The sequence below is a fragment of the Homalodisca vitripennis genome, chromosome 5 (genome assembly GCF_021130785.1).
Source record: "Homalodisca vitripennis isolate AUS2020 chromosome 5, UT_GWSS_2.1, whole genome shotgun sequence".
NCBI classification, from domain to species: Eukaryota; Metazoa; Arthropoda; class Insecta; order Hemiptera; family Cicadellidae; genus Homalodisca; species Homalodisca vitripennis.
The window spans coordinates 102,667,900-102,684,802 of NC_060211.1; positions in this window are offsets into that span (position 1 = coordinate 102,667,900).

Genomic DNA, 16,903 nt, shown 5'->3' on the forward strand with positions numbered 1-16,903 from the left:
ACGGGTTAAAATGGTCACCCAAAAATCTCTAAAGTAAAGTACTATCGGAGAACCATTAAATTTAATACAATTTGTCGAGTTAAAAAGGAAACATCAAAACAAATTTAATAAGAACCACAGAAACATTTAATCATGCAACACATTATTGATAAACTTAATGTAATATAAAAAGTTATGCAAAGATTAGTGAAAGAACTTCGCATTTTGGATATTATAGTAAAAAACTGCTTCATGTTTGATTGATATATGGATATATTTTATAAACATTGTTAACTTATGAATCCTTTTTAATGGAACATAATTTTGTTTAAAATGCATATAATATTGTCACTGAATGGTTTCACTATTAATGGCTACTTTTTTAAAATAGTTTCACCAAAAGCAATAAATTATTTGTTTTGTTTAACAATATTATCCAAAATGAACATAAAATAAAAGCTGAATAGAAACAAAAACATTAAAAAATACATCCTAAATTCATAAAACATTTCTCCTGATTTGGATTAGATATACAATAACCAGAAAACTATTATATTGTACTGTGTACAGTACTGTGGAAATTAAACTTAAGTTTCATATATATTTATTTATTTATCAACGGTTCCACCATTTTTACATTAAAGTACTTATTTGCTATATATTAACATTTCAAGACAGCTTAAATATCTTACAAAAATTACATAAAACAATGCAACAGTAATATGTAGTTAGATGACAATGAGTAGCACTTATTCAGTGAGTAAACTATCATAGCAACAGGTGACCAAACAGCTATATAGGATACTTAGAGTCTGCAATAATAATCATATACAACTAGAAAACAACAATAATTATAATAACAACAATAACAAAGCTAACGGATAACAAGATGACAGTTTAATCGTAACAATGAGATAATGCAACAATAATTTGTGAGGACATCTATATTATAACATCTATATTATATAGAAGTTTGGAAACAGACAAGAATACATTTTACTTATATTTTTATTAGGACCATATCATATCTCTATAATATTTTGGAAATAGTTTTAAAAAGAATAACAGAAATTTGTAATAGGCCTATTTAAAAGCACCAATTAATTTCTGTTCATAAGATAGCCTCGGTTTATATTCTAAATTAAAACAATGATTATTGATTTTGAGGCCCATAGAAATATTGACAAAAGCCATTCCAAAGTTGACATAATAACAAAAGATTTAAATAAAAACAAAACATAATCAAATAAATACCAACAGTTTTCTACTGTTAGTAATTATTGTAATATAAAAATAGCTTAGTTGTTCGAATTTCTCCTAGTCTAGAACTGGGTACCTACTTTATACATTGGTTTTGAAAGATATAACCAAGTTTATATTAAATATAAAAATTATTTGTATAAAGTTAATTAAAACTCATTACTGTGCAGTTATTTTCATCCAGTCTTAATAATACCCACACTTTTGTTTGCTTTTGAATAATCATTTTTTAATTTCCTTTTCTTCTGAAAATGTTACCAACAGATTTATTACAAACTAACATTTGGAGCAAACTATAATGTTTCAATAATTTAATACTAAATGTAGGTAAATCCAGTAATGGTTTTCCGGGGAGGGGAGCAACTTGGTTTTAGTTCAACATTATCTTTACTGTAACAGGTGACTTTACATTTTAACACAACAAAAAATCAAATAACATGTTTAAAAAGAAACACTCAAAGTTTAACTCATTAATTTAAATTAATTTGTTTGGATTTTTGTGGTTACAATATAAGTGATTAGTTTTTAGTATAAAAACTGTAATGTGTAAAATCATGGAGGTGATGGCACCACCTATCTGCCACTGACTAAATTATCATTTGAAACATAAATGAAGTTAATGTACACTATTTTAAAAATATTATTTTTTGGGGCGTATTCAATATTTTGTAAGTATGACCACATGCCACATCATTATGTAAAAAAATCAATGCAAATTAAGGATTTACTAGTTACCATACTTTATTATTATTTATATCTATCTAAAAACATTGAAAATGGAGAACTTTGTTATGGATTCTCTATTTTATTGTGTATGATTCATACTTTAGAAGGAAAATTATTTTTACAAGAATTTTTCTTTTTAAAACAGCTTTAATAGAATTTATAATGTGATGCATGTTTATTTTGACATTCGGACATGAGAACTTCAGTTAGGTACATACAGTTGAATGAAACTTTTTGGAATAAACTCCCTGTATATAATTTACAGGGTATGCATTTTGTTTCTTTGTTACAGTTCCGATAGTTCAATCATAAATTTAGAAAAACATCAGATTTGCCCTATGTATTGTATACATTCATCAATCTTGTAGATTTATGACATGATTATTTTTAATAAGATGATCAAATTAAGTACTATTTGAAAATGTGTAACTCCTTTAAATTTAATTATTCACCACAGTATTTTGAACTGTTGCCCTTATATGGGTGTATAAGAATTTTATGATTTTTTGGATATATATCCAAAGTTTGAGTTTGCATTTTAATTTTTCTATCTTATCAGTATGGCAGTTTCGTCAGGTAATACTTCAGAATGGGTTCTAGCTGTAATGATATCAGATATTGCGTGCAATATATATTAACCATGCAGAAAATTGACTAAAAACCCGATTTAAACTGTCAAATTTTATTTCCATGGTGTACGTATATGTTTATATGATAAAGAGAAAAAAAATCTATCTGAATAATGTGAGTCTAACTAAATTAGGCCTTGTAAGTTCTAATCTAATTGCTTCCAAATATCACAAATTGATGTGTGATCACACATGACCCACATCCAGATGTTTCTTTCCTGGTCATAAGAGCTGGATGAAAATTACCAGTGCAAATCTATAACTTACTATTTTTTTGGTTATTATAGGGACTGATAGGGCTTCTTAAAATGGTGTCGTTTGTCTGTCCTACAATATCTCTTGATAGTATAATAAAAAACATTAAAAAGAGATAGTTAAAATGTTTTTTTTTTTTCTAATTGTACATCAATAAAGAAGCATTTTATAGAGATTTGCAATTTGCAACATAGTTTCTCCTTGGTCTAAGAAAGAACTATTGATCTTGGGGTGAAAATTAGACTGATCTTAGCATTACGTAATTTAGGGACGACCCCAAACTAGTGTAAGACTTATGTAATTATTAGTAATATAAAATTCATAGAATCGATGTACAGATAGTTGCTGGAAAGGAAGTCTCGTATTGCAATTCGAGACAAACATCCTCCGGATGTAAGTAGATACGCACATCCGCCCAGACGCCGATGGTGAACAAACAGGAAATGCTTATTTGTAAAAACCGTGCGACAATGTAAGGGACAGCCATGCTGATATGGAAAATTGTTACTCACCAATTATGATGGAGAGATTTGGCAGAGGCGTGGTCAATGAGCTGGCGGGAGAAGAACATCAAAACTGAAGAACAAGGAGGAGAGGTAAAAAGTGGAGGCCGGGAATTCGAAAAGTGAAGTTCGGGAGTGTTTGTGTTCGTGTGCGGAAAAATATCTCTAGGCGTAATAAGTGTGATGTGAAATAAAATGTAAGTAATTTTAAGAACTTAGTATATTTTAGGGTTCATTAATCATTTTCAATTCCATATCTATTTAAATGTTCACAATTTCGAAAATATAAATTCATGTAAATGTTTAGCTATTTTAAAGAAAGTTTCTCATGTTAGTGCATGAACTCATTATTATTGCAACACTACAAAATTACTAGTAAATGTTATAATGAATTAAATTCAAAATAAATTGTAATGAATAATTTAATATTAAATATGTCTTCAAAGTATTAAGACATTAAGTTTTGTGCTTAATATGTCGATTGACGCAATCAATTAATCAATTTAATGAAATGTTGTCACAAATAAATGTGTTGGTTCATTTGAGGGTATTTGTACTGCCAATCTAACCTATTATTAAATCCTCTCACAGCAACCCTTGCTCAAAATATGTCACAACCTTAATCTTAAACTAAACCAACCCTACAAAACCTTACATGGTGGAGGCGCTAAAACTCGATTGGCATTCAAATTCCTCACATGGGCGAGCACATAGTTTCATAGGCTAGGTATAAATTAGAACTAAATAATATTTATAAGAAAGTATTTAACTAAAATAGCCTACTTCAGTGACAAACCACTCATTTACCTAAAAGATAAATTAAATTTCCAATAACTCAAAAATATTTTCAAACCCGTAATTAGAGTAACGCCAAGTAAACTAACGAGGTACGTCAATGGACATGTATAATTAAATGGAAACCATACTACATGAAGATTTAATACCATTAGACACATATAGGACTTCCAAAAGTGACATAATAAAAATATTAAATGAAAATGGAATTCTATCTAGAGACACAGACACTGTAGCAGACCTCAGACCTATCCTAGCGGCACTTAAGAACTTAACACGTATAAGCGCAAGTCACCCTAATATTAAAACCATATTTAATTATTTAACTACACGAAAAACTCACCTAAGTGAAGAGGACAGGGAAAACTATAAGGATCTAGCTACAATCGAGGATTTTCTCGGACATCAAGACACAAGCACCCCCAACCTTAGCACAACATTACGAGCCACTCATACTACCTGACAGAACGAACACAGCAACCATGGGGGAAAACATACCGCTAATATCAGCTGGGACTTACACAGGTCTCCAGAGCGAAAATCCACAAGATTTTTTAGACAAATTCTTAGTTGCAGCAACTTCAAACAGATGGACAGATAACACTAAAGTTAATTTATTCCCAGCGCATTTATCAGGCACAGCACTAACTTGGTTCAAACACTACAGGCAAAAACAACGAGGGGAAGCCATACAATGGGATCAACTTGCTAAAAGTTTCATAGAGGCTTTCACTCCATTAGCACAAACCCAGAGTCTACAAATGATTTTAGAACACAAAATACAGGGAGAGAACGAGCCAACACTAAACTATTTTTTAGATATATTAACAACATGCCGAAGATATGACCCTACAATACAGGACAAGCAAATTATACATTTTATCATACAGGGACTAAAACCAGAAATCTGTGAACGAGTTATAGGACTGAAAAACGACACCTTAAGTGATCTAGAGACTAATTTAAAAATTACAGAACAGCTAGTTCTAACACAAATGAAAAACAAAGAAAGATACAATAGGGTTGCAGCAAACAGACCCTATAGTACACCCTTATATGAACAAAACATCATCCATAAACTACAAGCAGAAGTTAACACCCTAACCAATTTAGTAGCTACCCTAACTACAAACCAAATTTCAAATCATAACCACAGGTACGAAAGGTCTCCATCCCCGTATGAAAACTCAAAATATAAGCCAAGATATGATAGAACACCTAGTCCTCACCAGAATAGACATATGGAAAGCCCAAACTACCCCAAACAAACCCAAAGGCCAAAGGCCACCTATGATTAAACACGTTACTTTCAGTGATAGGAGAAGACAAAACCATTCCCAAATACAACCTGCTAGACAAAATAGGTATTGCACTATTTGCCGTAAAGACAACCATAATACTGAACAATGTTGGTTCAAGCAACGTTCATTAACTTCTCAACCCCAAAGTAACCGCTTAGCACCTAAAACCAACAATACACAAGAGCTGTTCTGCAGGTACTGCAAGCGAACAAACCACAATATCGAATCATGTTACAAGTCTAATTATTATAAACAGAATCAACAAAAAAACGGGAAATAGGGGGAGGTTATACTAACCCTTACCGAACTTCCCCCTTACTAAAAGCGAAAACAAATAACACTATAGATTTTAACCAAAGGAATCGACAAACTTACAAATGTATAAAGTCTATGACATTTACTCCAACTAACCCCAAAGTAATACCACTATCAACCCCTGGAAAGACCAGTTCAGAAGTGATATTTAAAGCCATAGATTATAATCAAGAATTCCCACCCTTAAAGAAGATGGAAGAAATTGAACAACCTATTATGCAAAAGCCTATACACACCATAAAACTTCAATCTGTCTTCAATCCAACACCAACCCTAAGCGAACCAAACCCCTCGGGGACAACAAATATAAATAAACCCAGCTTTACAAGAAACCTTGCAGTCTCAGAAAATTTCACACGACAGATAAAACCTAGTGTATTAAAGGGGGTAGCGCACGTAAAACAGGACCCAGATTGTAGTATGGGGGAGGTAAACACACATACTGGATTGGAAGAAACCATTGAGATAGACACTATACAGATTTTAAATCACATAGAGCAACAGAAGAAACAGAATATGATAGATTGTACTAACTTGCAAGAAATAACGCAAGACAGGATACACAGACCGAGGAAAAATAAAACATTATTATTAGAGGATATTTATGAACTCATATTTAATTGCGAAAATAAAACCAAGAAGAAGATACCTGTCCTAACAATAGACGTAGCCTTGACCACAAACCCTCGACATCCAGTACCCTGCATTATAGATACAGGATGTAACATAAACATTATTAGAGCAGACCTAGTTTGTGAAACAAAATTAAATACTAGCAACATACCCTCGTTGATATCGGCTAACGGTATACCATTAACAGTTTTGGGTTCAACAAAGATCGCCATAAAAATTGGCAAAGTAATACTTGAAGACACGTTTTATGTGACACCTGATCTAAACAGCCCTATATTGGTAGGAAACATATTCCTATTTCAGAACTGCGTGGAGTTAAACTATAAAAATAAAACAATAAAAATTACCAAATATCAGATTGAACATATAATACCTATGAATGAACAGTGGCAGTTAGACATCAAGAATTTTAAAAACACACAGGAATTAGAAGTACAGCAAGTAACAGAGGTAACAGCCCCACAAGACATAATTATAGCACCACATCAGCACATTAGGATTAGCTCTTTAAAAGGTATAGAGTCTCGAACAGCCATCGAAACAGATAGGAATCTAAGAATAAAAAAGAAATGTCATGCATATCTTACAGAAGGGGAAGATGGTACAGATACAATTGTAAATATTTATAACGCATCAAATTTCCCAAAAAGGATACCCGCACATACTACGATAGGACATATACATTACCCAACTCTCGAAGCACAGCCTACCCTGGAACACCATACCACTACAACTGACACAGGAAAAACAATATTGACAGATAAGGACGGCATAGTATTTGATATCTCACCACATTTAACCCTCCAAGAACACAAACAAGTCCTTGACGTTTTACAAAAATACAGACACATATTTACAACAAAGGTAATCGATTTAACTCCTGCAAACATACCTCCTGTTAAACTCGAATTAAAACCAAATACGAAACCTGTAAACTCACCACCGTATAGGCAGAGTAAAACAGAAAGGGAAAAATTAAACAAATTATTGGACGATTTAGTACAAGCAAAAATATTAGAGGAATGTCAGGATTACACAGAATATGCAAGCCCAGTATTTTTAGTGAAAAATAAAGATGGAAGCGACAGAATGGTAGCTGATCTCAGGAAGGTTAATGCACAGTTGAAAACAGATGCCCACCCCATTCCTTCAGTAAACCTGGTTTTAAGCTCTTTGAACAAAGCGCACACATTTACAAAATTAGACCTTAAAAATGCATTTTATTCCATGGAGGTTAGGAAAGAAGATAGGCACATCCTAGCCATAAAAACACCTGATAGACTTCTACAGTTTTGCCGTCTGCCGATGGGACTTTCAACTTCAACCACATTATTTAGTAAAGCCTTGAATGCGATATTAAACCGTCACGTTTATAATAAAGTCATCTGTTACGTGGATGACCTAATTTGTTATGGTGACTCATTTGAAAATGACTTACATAATCTAGAAACTATATTAGAAGAACTAGAAAAAGCTAATTTGAAACTAAATACAAAAAAGTGTAAATTTCTCTACAAAAGTGTAAACATTTTAGGACACGAGGTATCACGGGAAGGCATTTTACCCCAAAAACAGTCAGTAGAAGCTATCGCCGAATTTAAAAGACCAACTTGTGTAAGGCAAGTGAGACAATTTTTAGGATGCTCAGGATTCTTCCGCAGATTCATCCAAAATTATGCCAAAATAGCACAACCCCTTACTGAGATAATAAAAGATTCAAATAAAAACATGGCATTTAAATGGACGGATCTATGTGAACAGGCTTTTATAAAAATCAAACAAATTTTGACAAACCCACCATTACTATCACATTGGAAGGACAACAGGGAAGCACACATTTATGTAGATAGCAGTTTGATTGGATGCGGAGCAGCGTTAGTACAGTTAGATGAAGAAAATAATAGAATGTACCCAATTTATTACATGTCAAAAAAATATTCAAATACCCAAATGCGTTACAGTAATGCTGAACGTGAAATGCTAGCACTAACCTATGCTGTGAACTACTTCAGAGAATTCACGCTTGGTAGACAAACAACAGTTTATACGGACTGTGCCGCATTACAGTTTTATAAAAATTTTAAGCACACTTCCACTAGATTAAACAGATTAGCACTGTCATTAACAGACTACGACATTGTAGTAAAACATAAACGTGGCGCTACAAACGTGTTAGCAGACGCCTTAAGCAGAAATCCTTTAGAACAACCTGGATGAAGAATTTACGGACGTGTGTTTAACTGTCAATACTTTAATACAGACAAATCTACCCCTACTACAAGCTCAAGACAGTTATTTAAAACAAATACGCATTGCGATGACCTCACCTGAGGCGGTAAATAAAAAAATCAGACGGGCTTCAAGACATTACGAAGAAATAGATGGATTGTTATATTTCAAAACCTTCAACGGACAAGAAACTAGAAACTTATTGGCTATACCCCAAAAACAAACACAAGAAATATTAAAAATATTCCATGACAACCCCTACACGGGTGGACACTTATCACATTACAAAACAGCTTCAAAAATAAAATTACGATATCACTGGCCGAATATGTACCGTGATATCCTCCAATATACAAAATCTTGTGAAGAATGTCAACTACGTAGGCCAAAAACGAACAAAAATTACGGCCTACTACAACCTATTCCACCCTCCATAAAACCCTTTGACAGAATAACAATAGACTTTGTAGGTAATATTACACAAAGTAATGGTTACAAATATATCCTAGTTGCAACCGATGCCTGCACTAGAATGGCATTTGCAACCCCTTGTAGAAATGCAGATGCGAACACAGTAGCGCAAAAATTATTAAATCTATTCTGCACATTTGGATTTCCTAGAATTATTAATCATGACAGAGGAACGCACTTTATGAATTCTGTAATTTCACAGTTACTAAATGCACTCGGGATTGAACAAAGGCCAGGCGCTGCTTATATGTCACAAGTACAAGGTGCGGTTGAAAAATACAACCACACGCTAATCAAGGCAATATCTCATTACGTTGTGGAAAACCCCCAAACTTGGTCAAAATACGTACAAATAGTTACCTTTGCCTACAACACGTCTGTAAACATTTCAACAGGCTACACACCGCACTACCTCATGTTTGGTTACGAAGCTAACTTACCGTCTGATTGTATATATTTACAGGTTAATCCCGAAAAAATGGTGTTGGAAAATATAGAAATTTTAGAGCAAATACGCAAAGATATGCCGAAAATCATGAAAAAAGCCCAGGAAGCGCAAAAGAAATACTTTGACCGTGACAAAACTCATTTGGATTTAAACCCCGGCGATGAAGTCTTGGTCCATTTCCCGAAAGACCACACAAAAAAATATAGTAAATTTCAAACACCATTTAGAGGTCCTTTCGTTGTCAAGAAAAAAATTAACGAAGTGACATATGCAGTAGAAATTTACCACAGGGGAAGGTTAACAGAACAACCAATACATGTTGCTAGAATGAAATTATTCTATAAGAGAATATAAAACAAATATGAAGGGACTTGAGCAATAATAAAATATTCAAGAATAATATATACAATATTTCTCATGAACATCACTATGCATTCACTGCCTTGTAGTAAAATTTGAAGAGAGTGAAAAGTATATTCGCAATAATTTCATAATATATGAGGGTAAAAAGCTACTACATAGTCATGCAAGAATCGCTAAAAAAAAAATAGGTATTATACTCCAGGAGTTGAGAGACCGGTTAACTTGATTACGGTTTGAATGATTCATTATAACGTTATATAACCTTGAGAGTCACTGAAGTAAGTCTAACAGAAATAAAAATGTATATTAAAATCTCGATGTTGTGTCGGAAAACGATAGAGAATAAAGACATAAAAGTTTTAGAAAATTAAAACGCCTAACTTTGTATTTTAATGTGAGGTTTACTGTAATTTAGTGATTAAGTGATAGGTTACACGTACCAAAGATATTGGTATAGATAATCCCAATACACAGGACACTAACACAGCACACACGACACGACACGAGCAGAGCCTGTAACCCACGGTAACCGTACTTAGACTGGCTAGTAAGACTTGACCGTGACTCTGGTATGTCTCCCAGGCAGATAAGTTTTCTGCTAACTCAACTAACTTCCCACGCTATACTACACCGACTATGTTGTGACTATGACTAGGGGGCATTGCCTTGTACCAGCGGTCTGGGTCGCCAAGGGCCCTGGTGGTTCAGAATGTTTCCCACGTACTCGTTTACTGCAATAACAAAGCGTACTCTAACTTGACACAACGTACATATTATACTTACCTGAGGGATACGTGTATACATAGCCTAGTAATAAAGAATATAAAATATGATAAAGTATACTACATATATCATATTTATTTAAGTTAGTAGATAGCAGTGTTAACATAATATACCCTACAAGGACTCAATTTTCCTGAGATGCATCTCAAAGAAAGAGACATACATGTTCTATATTATATAATCCTAGGATAAACAAATACTTCAATATATGACATGTAAATGACTTATATAACATGTTTAATTATTACATAGCTAATCTAACATTGAAGGAAAGTAACATATATCTAAATAGCATGTATTAGCACGGCAATATTGCTCATAAACAGACTATACAGCCTTCATTTGGCAACATATATTATGATCATAATAATGACTATGGACAATAAGCACAAAGAAGGGACATTACATATTCCTCAGAAACAAAAGTGCGTAGTATCGTTAAAATTAACATAATATCGAACCTTATTTAAGAACACTAGAGACCAAGATGCTTAGTAAATATTATTACATAGACCTATGGAAATACGACACACCATCGAGAGGTCATTAAAAGATTTCTGTAAATAAAAACCTTAGGCATAAATGTGTATTAATTATAAAATATTAACCTGAAATGTATATGTAACCTGTAGATATTTAGTTTTAGAATTATGACACCAGAAAAACCAACCACAACCTGAGAAACCAGTCTACAAGACACCAATCTACAAGACACCAGTCTACAGCACTCTAATCGTCCCGACCACCCACGAGACAGATGAAGTCCTTACAGCACTTCCTACTACTACTACTGACAGCACTTGCCATGCCTCTTTTGACCACATTTGCCAGCACATCAACCCACAACATAGAAGAACCCAATAAGCTTCTAGTACAAATCTTCACAGGAGCGTACTTTACTCCAATGCCTCAGACACTACCTTATATCAGTTCCATCCCTATTACATAAAAAATTCCTTTCAACACACAGCAAAATTTACCTAAAAACGAACCCTCTTTAAATATCTGCCCTAAAAACTTCAACAACTCCCAAACCTATTTCAAGATACAGAACAACCTTTCCACATTACAAACCCTCATACATCAACAAATGGTAGCAGAACACCTCCCATTCATCCAAAGACAGCAACCAGATAGAAACAGAAGATCGCTCACGTTCGTCGGAGATTTCTTCGAATGGTGTTGTGACATTGCGACATAACACCAAATACATGACTTGGCAGACAACAAGGAAGCCATGTCACAGCATTCTCAACACAACAACACTACCTACTCTCCGAGCTACCTGCGCATTCACCTGCTTTGTTCACAATATACAAAGACAACACCACTTCCAGCTAAAGCACGACGACAAAAACATAGTAAACAACATGGAACTCATTTTGTACATTTTATTAGCCTGGACTTCTATAATAACACTACTTCTTTTTATAGACCTCTACTTCATCCACATTAACAACATCAAAATAAAATTCCTGAAGCCTACGGTACATGAACGCAAGGGCGGATCCAGAGGGGGGGCGCGAGGGGCGCGCGCCCCCCCCCCTCGGTAGTTACAAATTCAAATTTTTGTTTGTTTATAAAAGATTTAAGCTTAAAGTAATACTATATTGTTCGTTAGTAAAGGGTGCTTTCATCGGCCACACTATTCGTAATTAGTACTGTCGGTGTTTCAAACATACATTTTGTACTTAAGATTGTAGATTTAATTCGTGTATGAGTAGAGGGGAGGTGGTAACAGTGCGTATGATCACCGGAAGGGGTGGGGGAGCGGTGCGTGCGCATGAGTCGTCCTAGTCCGCCCGCCCCAACGATAGGCCTACACCACACCGCCTACTACGGCCACTCAGTTGATTCAGTGCGTACGTTCGTGAATATCGTGAAGTACCCGTTCGCTTGTGTTTAATAGCTTTTTGAGTGTTAACAGATTTTTGTGCAATATGGATCGTTATCTTGTTAAAAGACCAAAGTTAGACAGTGAAGTTCCTTCTTCAAATGTTGAGGTTTCCACCCAGCATGAGGTTACAGACGTGCCGCTGCCACCACAATCGGCGCCATCATCCTCCAATTCACAAGTTAGTATCTCCGAAAACATGTGCTCTTTCGACATCGGGTCTCACATTAACAACATCTCTAAGATGAGTGACCATACTAAGTATAGTATTTTTACTAATCATTGGAAGCCTAAAAAGGACTTTAAGTTTCCTACATCCTCTCATGTAAAACGAGGACGGGAAGAACAAAGAAAAGCTAATATTGGCCATTTTGAAAAGTATCCATGGTTAGTTTTTTCAGAAGCTAAGCAAGGGCTATTTTGTAAATTTTGTGCAGTACTATGCCATCAAAAGTTAGTTGGAGGACAGCATACAGTTTCTTTAAAGAAATTAGTTACTGAACCTCTACAGAAATATGCTAAACTCTCAGGCAAGGACGGAGATTTAGAAAGTCACGCAGCGACACAATATCACAAAGATGCTGAAATTGACGCCAAACATTTTATATCTGTTTTTGAAAACCCTGAGGGAGAAATTCTTAATTTGTTAAACGAAAATAGGAAGGCCCAAACCATGCAGAATCGTGCAAGGCTTGTGCCAATAATTAAAACTATTTTGTTGCATGGTAGGCAGAACATACCACTTAGAGGTCATAGGGATGATGGCAGTTTGATTGAAGTTGGAGATGATCCAGTACAAAATGACGGCAATTTCAGGGCACTTTTGCGATTTAGAATAGATAGCGGGGATGTTCAGCTTGAAGATCATTTGAAGTCTGCAGGAGCAAACGCCACTTACATCAGCAAGACAACAGCTAACTGCCTTATAAAATGTTGTTCTGATGAAATTTTGGAAGTGATAACTCAACGAGTATCAGAAGCTAAATATTATAGCATAATATTTGACGAATCAACAGATGCGTCTCATACTTCTCAGCTAAGCCTTAGTTTACGTTACCTGTATAACAATGCTATAAGAGAAGACTTTGTAGGTTTTGTTGATCTCCACGGTACGGGTACGAACTATTCTGATCAAGAAGTTGAACCTGTTATCACGGGGGAGGTTTTAGGACAGTCTGTGCTGAAATTCATGCAACAGCTTGGTTTGAACATGAATAACTGTGTAGGGATCGGTTGTGATGGATGCTCTGTCAATATGTCTGACATGCGAGGAGCAGTGACAGAAATTAAAAAAATTGCCATAAACAGCACCTTATGTGGCTGCAGTAATTATGCATTGCATTTGGCTATTTCAAAGTGCAATAAAGTCCAAAGCGTGAGAAATGCAGTAGGCACTGTAAAAGAGATTTCTAGATTTTTCACCTCCTCGGCCAAACGGAACTCTATTTTGAAAAAAGTACTGGGACATCAAATGAGAGGATATTGTGAGACCCGTTGGGTAGAACGGCATGAATCAATTTTTGAGTTTACAGAAGACCTAACAAAAATAGCCGAGGCACTTAAAATTGTCTCAAAGTGGAATGATAGCTCAACAGCAAGCAAAGCAAATTGCTTATTGTGCTCTATCTCCACTTGCGAGTTTATAATAACTATGCATTGTCTTAGTGATATAACGGATGCAACCTGTGTTCTTAGTAAATATCTTCAGTCAGAAACCATAGACTTGTGTTCAGCAAGAGACAAAGTAATGCACACAATAAAAGTACTTCAGAATAAAAGGCAAAATCCTGATCAATTCTTTTCTCTGATTTTCAATACTGCTGAAAAGACTATGGAGTCTATGGGCATAGAAGTTCGTATTCCAAGAATTGTGGGACAGCAAGTAAATAGACCAAACTACCCCTCAACGTCCAGTGACAGTCGGGAATGTACAATACAACATTGGAAAAAATCCGCATACATAACAATCCTGGATAACATTATTGCAGATATGACAGATAGATTTTCAAGCGATTCACTGGAGTGTTATATGCTGAACCTAACCGTTCCGACAAACTTGGACAAAATAGTGGATATGAAATCTAGTTTTGAGCCCATATGTATGAAGTATTGCAGTTTAGTGTCATTGAACAAAAACACGATGCTACTGAAACTTATGAACGAAGTATGCTCCCTCAAGAACATTCCTAATTATAATGAATTTAAGACTATAACTAAAGCAATGAAATGTTTTGAAGCATTAAATGAAAACAGCTACCCTCTTCTAAGGGCTTTGGTACAAATTCTGCTTACTCTTCCAATTTCAATAGGTAAGTAATTTTTGTTTATACTATTTTTTCAAAATTATTTATTAGCAGATAATTTCTAAAACCAGTAAAACTAATAGTATTTTCTTAAATCGTGTGGTTGTTAGTAAAAAGTATTTTTTTCATTGGTATGAAACATTTGACCTTTTTTGCCAATCTGTTAGAACTTATTGTTTTTTCCAACAGCAACGGCAGAACGATCTTTTTCAACTCTGAGAAAATTGAAGTCATGGATCAGAACAAGGATGGCAGAGGATAGGTTGACTGGACTCGCTCTGCTAAACGTGCACAGGGACATCGAAGTATGCCCCGAAAAAGTCATTAACAGATTTGCAAGCCAAAAAAACAGAAGACTCGATTTTGTACTTTAAAGATAAAATTTTGTATTTTTACAACTTTTGTCAGATTATATACAGTTTATTGGAAATATTACATTGTTTTCATTTATCACTTTAGCCCTTTTTTTCATTAGTATACAATAATAACATTATATGTCAAATTACAGAGCTTTGACTACCAACATGAATCATATGTGTAAAAAATCTCCCAAAATCTCAGACCGCCCCCCCCTCACAAAAATCCTGGATCCGCCCTTGCATGAACGTGACTACCCAATGGATAACCTACATTAGACAATAAGTACGATTCGTAGGTAGAATCGTCATTAAGCCAGGGGAATGTAAGACTTATGTAATAATTATTAGTAATATAAAATTCATAGAATCGATGTACAGATAGTTGCTGGAAAGGAAGTCTCGTATTGCAATTCGAGACAAACATCCTCCGGATGTAAGTAGATACGAACATCCGCCCAGACGCCGATGGTGAACAAACAGGAAATGCTTATTTGTAAAAACCGTGCGACAATGTAAGGGACAGCCATGCTGATATGGAAAATTGTTACTCACCAATTATGATGGAGAGATTTGGCAGAGGCGTGGTCAATGAGCTGGCGGGAGAAGAACATCAAAACTGAAGAACAAGGAGGAGAGGTAAAAAGTGGAGGCCGGGAATTCGAAAAGTGAAGTTCGGGAGTGTTTGTGTTCGTGTGCGGAAAAATATCTCTAGGCGTAATAAGTGTGATGTGAAATAAAATGTAAGTAATTTTAAGAACTTAGTATATTTTAGGGTTCATTAATCATTTTCAATTCCATATCTATTTAAATGTTCACAATTTCGAAAATATAAATTCATGTAAATGTTTAGCTATTTTAAAGAAAGTTTCTCATGTTAGTGCATGAACTCATTATTATTGCAACACTACAAAATTACTAGTAAATGTTATAATGAATTAAATTCAAAATAAATTGTAATGAATAATTTAATATTAAATATGTCTTCAAAGTATTAAGACATTAAGTTTTGTGCTTAATATGTCGATTGACGCAATCAATTAATCAATTTAATGAAATGTTGTCACAAATAAATGTGTTGGTTCATTTGAGGGTATTTGTACTGCCAATCTAACCTATTATTAAATCCTCTCACAGCAACCCTTGCTCAAAATATGTCACAACCTTAATCTTAAACTAAACCAACCCTACAAAACCTTACACTAGCAAAACACACAGAATAAAAAGAATTATAAACAAACTGAGTACAATCATGTCGTTTTTTAGTAAATTAAATATACACCATATAATGATAAATTTACTTTGTTGTATTGGTTGATTAGATTTTCCTTTTGTTCTGTGGGATCCTTTGATACTCTGTTGTGTTGGTTTATTTTATTTCTCTTAATCTAAATGGATGAAATGAATATTTTATTTAATACTTGATTTCTTTAAAAAGTATACTGTAACATTATAGACTGTGGCATAAGCCCTAGTGTACTTGCTCTCTTATTAGAATACTTATCACTCAGTATAAACTAGCAGTGAAATTGTTCTAGGGATTTCACTTTCTTAGACTGGGGGATGCCTGAATACCCCACTGGTTGTGTATAGTACATTTAATAATAGCTGAGCTTACAATATTGTATCAGTATAACACCTCTGAATAATAATACACAAT